Below are 6,795 nucleotides of genomic sequence, written 5' to 3' on the forward strand. Positions count from 1 at the left end.
CAGAGTTGGGCTAAGTGCGCCTATAGACACACAGCACAGGTAAGCCACACCCAGGGGCGGACTGACCATTTCCGAAACCTGGGCACTGCCCGAGGGCCCGGGGTCAGTAAGGGGCCCCATGAGAGGCCCCTGGTACCTTTCATAGGCTTTTTTGGGTGTGGTTTGAGTTTGGGCAAGGACACAGGGGCCCCATTATCCCCTATTGCCCGGGGGCCCCATGAGTTGTCAGTGGCCCTGCCCCCCACTCTCTCCTTCCAGGCTGCCAGCAGCAGGAGCCAATGGTGCAAAGTCTCCTCTAAGAAGAGAAAGAGGGGAGAAGAGCTTCTGCAGATGGGCACAGCGCTGGATCAAGATCAGGCTCAGGTAAGTGTTTAAGGGGGAGGGGGCTTTTGAAAGTATTTTTACCTTAATGCAGAGAATACAATAAAGGGTTGAAAAGATTTTTTTTTAAATTTTTTTAAAAATAACAAACATGTCATACTTACCTGCCCTGTGACCCTCCTCTTCTCGAGTCCCTCGCTGGCTCTCCAAGCTCCTCCTGTCTTGTTGGTGCCCCGATAGAAAGCCGTTTCCCATGGGGGCACCCTATTGACACACATAGCGGGACTCATCCCCCCCCCACTCCCTCGTCACTGGAATTGATTGACAGGAGCGGGAGCTATGGGCCATCGAACTGCCCAGTGAGGAGGGACAAAGCCAGGAAAGCTGCAGCTCTCGTGTACATCCTCATGGAAGAAAAATATATTTAAAATATATTTGAAAAATATTCTTTCCAAATATATTGACATATATTTGAAATGCTACAGTTTTGGCTGTATTCAATATATTTTAATTAAAAAAAAAAAATATATATATATATAAAATACTGTATGTTGAAATGCGTTTTTATTACAAAATATATGAAAAATATTTTAAAAAATAAATTTCAAATATACTGTATAAAAATTACAAATTACAAAATATATGAAAAATATTTTTAAAAATAAATTTCAAATATACTGTTTAAAAATACAAATCTACATTTTTGGAATGCATTTACAAATATATGTAAAAATAGATGTTAAAATTACTTTTTTATATGTTAACAAAAATCTGAAGAATATATTTTAAAGAAATATATTTTTATAAATATATTTTTCTTACATATATTCTTCAGATATTTTTCTAGATGACTTGCCACAGCAGTCAGTAATAATGTGAGATTTTTTTGAGCCATTTCGAGGGTTCAGATCATTTGCATATTTAATTCTCACATGTCGCTACTTAGTCTATGACGCCGTTCATACTTCTTCTTTCTGCTGATTTTCATTCTTTCCAAAGTGTTTCTAGATTGTGTTAATTGGGGTGGGGTGGGCAGGGGTCCTGTGAATTACACCATTTTCAGCAATTATGAAGACTGTGATCCCTCTGAAAAGTGCAATGGCGCCAAGTCAGGAGCTCAGTACAAAACACAGCTGTCTGTTTTGGTTTTCTTATAATAATCATCTGGCCTTATAGAAGTGTCCATAGACATTTGTCTTGGTTATTTCCAATTAAACAAATACACTCACTGGCCACTTTATTGGGTCCACCTTGCTAGTGCCAAGAAAATCTCCCGCACACCATTACACCACCACCACCAGCTTGAACCATTGATACAAGGCAGGATGGATCCACCACACCATTACCCCACCACCACCTGCCTGAATCGTTGATACAAGGCAGGATGAATCCATACTTTTATTCCAAATTCTGACCCTACCATCTGAATGTCGCAGCTGAAATTGAGACTCATCATATCTCCAATCTTCTATTGTCCAATTTTGGTGAGTCTGTGCGAATTGTAGCCTCCGTTTCCTGTTCTTAGCTGACAGGAGTGACACTCAGTTTGGTCTTCTACTGCTGTAGCCCATCTGCTTCAAGGTTTGATGTGTTCAGAGATGGTATTCTGCATACCTTGGTTGTAACGAGTGGTTATTTGCGTCATTGTTGCCTTTCTATCATCTGGAACCAGTCTGCCCATTTTCCTCTGACCTCTGACATCAACAAGGCATTTTCCTCCACAACTGCCGCTCACTGGATATTTTCTCTTTTTTGGACCATTTTCCATAAACCCTAGAGATGGTTGTGCATGAAAATCCCAGTAGATCATCAGTTTTTGAAATACTCAGACCAGCCCGTCTGGCACCAACAATCAATGGCAACATTTTTTTAAAAAAATGCTGTGCAGTATCTTACCACATATTTGGATACGATAAGATACCGCTTTTTGAATTGTCCCCCTATCACATCTATGTATATGAACTTTTTGAACATTCCATTCCAAAACCATGTTATATCTCCAATAGGGAGGGGCAACTCCATTTATATGTACCCCCTTCTCTTGAATTAGTGCTATAACAGCCTCCATTCATCTGGGTGTATCTGTGAAAACTTTGGCCATTCACCCCAAGGACCATTTGTGAGGTCAGGTGTTGAATGAGAAGACCTGGTTCACAAATGGCATTCCAATTCATCCCAGAGGTGCTCAATAGAGTTGAGGTCAGGGCTCTATCAAGGTCACTCGAATTTCTCCACAGCAATCTGGTTCAACCCTTTCTATATGGAGCTGGAATTGTGCAAAGGGGCACAGTCATGTTGGAAGGTTGAAATGATGAAATATGTCTGGGTATGCTGTAGAATAAACACCCACACTGGAAAAGTCTGAACTCAATGATTTGGTGGGGTGTCCATATATTTAGGTGTGATGGTCAAGTCTAAAACTGTCTTTGTAATAGGACATTCACTGGAAACACTTGAACTCAATCACTTGGTGTGGTCTCCATATATTTAGGTGTGATGGTCAAGTCTAAAACTGTCTTTGTATGATGTAGCTTTAATAGGACCTTCACTGGAAACACTTGAACTCAATCACTTGGTGTGGTCTCCATATATTTAGGTTTGATGGTCAAGTGCAAAACTGTCTTTGTATGCTGTAGCTTTAATAGGACCTTCACTGGAAACACTTGAACTCAATCACTTGGTGTGGTCTCCATATATTTAGGTGTGATGGTCAAGTCTAAATCTGTCTTTGTATGCTGTAGCTTTAATAGGACCTTCACTGGAAACACTTGAACTCAATCACTTGGTGTGGTCTCCATATATTTAGGTGTGATGGTCAAGTCTAAAACTGTCTTTGTATGATGTAGCTTTAATAGGACCTTCACTGGAAACACTTGAACTCAATCACTTGGTGTGGTCTCCATATATTTAGGTGTGATGGTCAAGTCTAAATCTGTCTTTGTATGCTGTAGCTTTAATAGGACCTTCACTGGAAACACTTGAACTCAATCACTTGGTGTGGTCTCCATATATTTAGGTGTGATGGTCAAGTCTAAAACTGTCTTTGTATGATGTAGCTCTAATAGGACCTTCACTGGAAACACGTGAACTCAATCACTTGGTGTGGTCTCCATATATTTAGGTGTGATGCTCAAGTGTAAAACTGTCTTTCTAATAGGACATTCACTGGAAACACTTGAACTCAATCACTTGATGTGGTCTCCATATATTTAGATGTGATGGTCAAGTGTAAAACTGTCTTTCTATGCTGTAGCTTTAATAGGACCTTCACTGGAAACACTTGAACTCAATCACTTGGTGTGGTCTCCATATATTTAGGTGTGATGGTCAAGTCTAAAACTGTCTTTGTATGATGTGCCTTTAATAGGACCTTCACTGGAAACACGCGAACTCAATCACTTGGTGTGGTCTCCATATATTTAGGTGTGATGGTCAAGTCTAAAACTGTCTTTGTATGATGTAGCTCTAATAGGACCTTCACTGGAAACACTTGAACTCAATCACTTGGTGTGGTCTCCATATATTTAGGTGTGATGGTCAAGTCTAAAATTGTCTTTGTATGATGTAGCCTTAATAGGACCTTAACTGGAAACACTTGAACTCAATCACTTGGTGTGGTCTCCATATATTTAGGTGTGATGGTCAAGTCTAAAACTGTCTTTGTATGATGTAGCTCTAATAGGACCTTCACTGGAAACACGTGAACTCAATCACTTGGTGTGGTCTCCATATATTTAGGTGTGATGGTCAAGTGTAAAACTGTCTTTGTATGATGTAGCTTTAATAGGGCCTTCACTGGAAACACTTAAACTCAATCACTTGGTGTGGTGTCCATATATTTAGGTGTGATGCTCAAGTCTAAAACTGTCTTTGTATGATGTAGTTTAATAGGGCCTTCACTGGAAACACTTGAACTCAATCACTTGGTGTGGTCTCCATATATTTAGGTGTGATGGTCAAGTGTAAAACTGTCTTTGTATGATGTAGCTTTAATAGGACCTTCACTGGAAACACTTGAAGTCAATCACTTGGTGTGGTGACCATATAGGTAGGTGTGATGGTCAGGTCTCCACACACATTAGGCCATATAGTGTATCACATCCATAACTTTAATCAATTGCTTTCCAATTTTTTTTCTATTTTTACTTAGGAAGCATTGGCCACACATCTCTTGTCGCTTTAAAATATAATGTGAATGTGAATGGAAAAAAAGGCAGAGTGACACAAAAATAATACCCTAGTATACCCATCTTTAGATTTTCTCTTTTTCCCATCATAACAACATATATTTTCAACAGAAGCTTTTAAGATTACTCCTCTATTCAGAGGTCAAAAGGCATCTTTACTTTTCAAAGTGTGAGAGAAATGTATATAGATAGTGATAATAAAAGTGCTACCTATCAATAAAATACATGTTCTTATCTGCAAATCCTATAAAAAGAGGAAAGAACACGTTCAGAGATGTTTTCATAAGCACAGCAAACTTTACAGTTATCTCACAACTTTTCAGAGACATTTTTTGAAAGGGACCAGCTTCATTTAAATCATTTCAGCAAAGTCTGTTTTATTTCTTTGTGTTAGCCCGAAATAATGAACAAGGGACGAGGAAGGAGATGACACACATGCCTCCCTTCTTGCCCACACTCATCTACTTTAACGGTACCTAATAACTTGGCAAGTGGACCTTTTCCGACTCCATTCTCCTTCATTCAGTAAAGTGACCTCTTCCAGTTCCAGAGGGGCAGGTACTAGATCTCCATCTTCTGCCTTTACTGTGCCAAAGGTCCTTCAATCCTACAGTTAGTTTAATCACTGTTAAGGGATCTCCTTTTCAATTCTCTCATCTTAGTTTCACATGTAGGAAAAGCAGGGAAAATACCCAAGAGAGCACCAAGCAGTCACCTAGTTCTTCTCCATCGCCCTCAAGAGCCATTGCAGTCCACGGGTAGCCCACTATTTTAGACATACAGTAAGTCCTTCTTCTCTGCTGTAGATTGGCCTTGCGTCAAGAGAAAAGTAGACTGCCCACTGACTTTTCTCCAACACACAAATGTCTTCATATGTGATTTGGGCTGCACATTCCTGGTAAGGCAAGAGATGTATGCTGCTTGATGCGGATGGGTAGGTGGCATGATACAGAAGAAGAGAAATGTAGTGCTCCCCCTATGATAAGCTGATGATGAGCTAATACTTTCCCCAATTTCAGTGTGTACACAGTCAGGCGCACAGCATTTTCTCCCTCTCTCTGGCTCAATGCCAGTCTAGGGAGTCTCTTGCATGCTTTTATTGCAGATTAAACTTGGATGGGGATAAGAAGAACATGAGATACCCCAACAATTCTCAACTAGTTGAGAACACTCCTCTTCCCATAGATCTGATACCGTGTCACAAAGCAGAACAAGTAGATGAGATCGCTGAGTGATGACTAGGGCCTTTTTGAAGAACAGAGAATTGCACACAGTCACTAGGCCGCTGAGTTTAGGTCAGTACTCAAAATGTCCTTGCTAATAACCCTCTGATATGATCACTCCTTTTTATATGCCACTTATAGGCTCGGGCCTAGTGTGCCTAAATGTTAAAACCAGTCCTGGATGGGAAAGAAAGTTAATCAGTTATACAAATGAGGATTTAAGAAGTAGTTGTTGTAGTAGTAGTGCAAAATTCTGTAATTTGTGAGTTCTCCTTTAATCCACTAAGTATATCCGTTTGCCTCTGGAACTGATGCTAACAGAATCAATTATGTTGACGATAAACTATAATAATGTGAAATTAATTAATTGAAGGTTCTTTCTTATGTGTATTTGTATTTAATTTGAAACCTAAACACTTAGAGGCAGTTCTACAGAAATCACTAAAGCAGGTGTGCGTGTATTATCCATATATTAGCCTTTGAATAGCGACATCTGTTATGTGGCCTCACCCCATATTGCTCACTGCTGTTGGAACGTGAGAACATTTTATTTCTGCCACATGAGCGAGCAGTATGTGTGATAACTGCCACCATTTTCACCTTTTTGTCATACCAGAAATTCATATTAATTTATGAATGAGACCAAGTGAAATATGTGCTATTCTAAGCACAGTGTAATCATTTGCCGCAGTTACTTAAAGGCCAACTCATCCCGTATATTCTTCGTACTCTTTCCTGGGCACAGATGGCAATATGAGGGGGCAGCAGCAACAACCAGCTGGTTAACCAATGCCAGTATGGAATAAAATATATGTCATTGGCACAACATGGATTCATGTAATAGTTTAGTACAGGGCAGGGGCGGACTGACCATTTGGAAACTCGGGCACTGCCCGAGGGCCCAGGGTCAGTAGGGGGCCCCATGAGATGCCCCTGGTACCTTTTTCATAGGTTTTTTTGCACTTGGGCAAGGACACAGGGGCCCCATGATCCCTATTGCCCGGGGGCCCCATGAGTTGTCAGTCCACCCCTGGTACAGTGCTTAAAATTTCAAGTCCTGAGCT

The sequence above is a fragment of the Staurois parvus genome, unplaced genomic scaffold, assembly GCF_062004578.1.
Source record: "Staurois parvus isolate SC_StPar_1 unplaced genomic scaffold, SC_StPar_1.0 ptg001515l, whole genome shotgun sequence".
NCBI lineage: Eukaryota > Metazoa > Chordata > Amphibia > Anura > Ranidae > Staurois > Staurois parvus.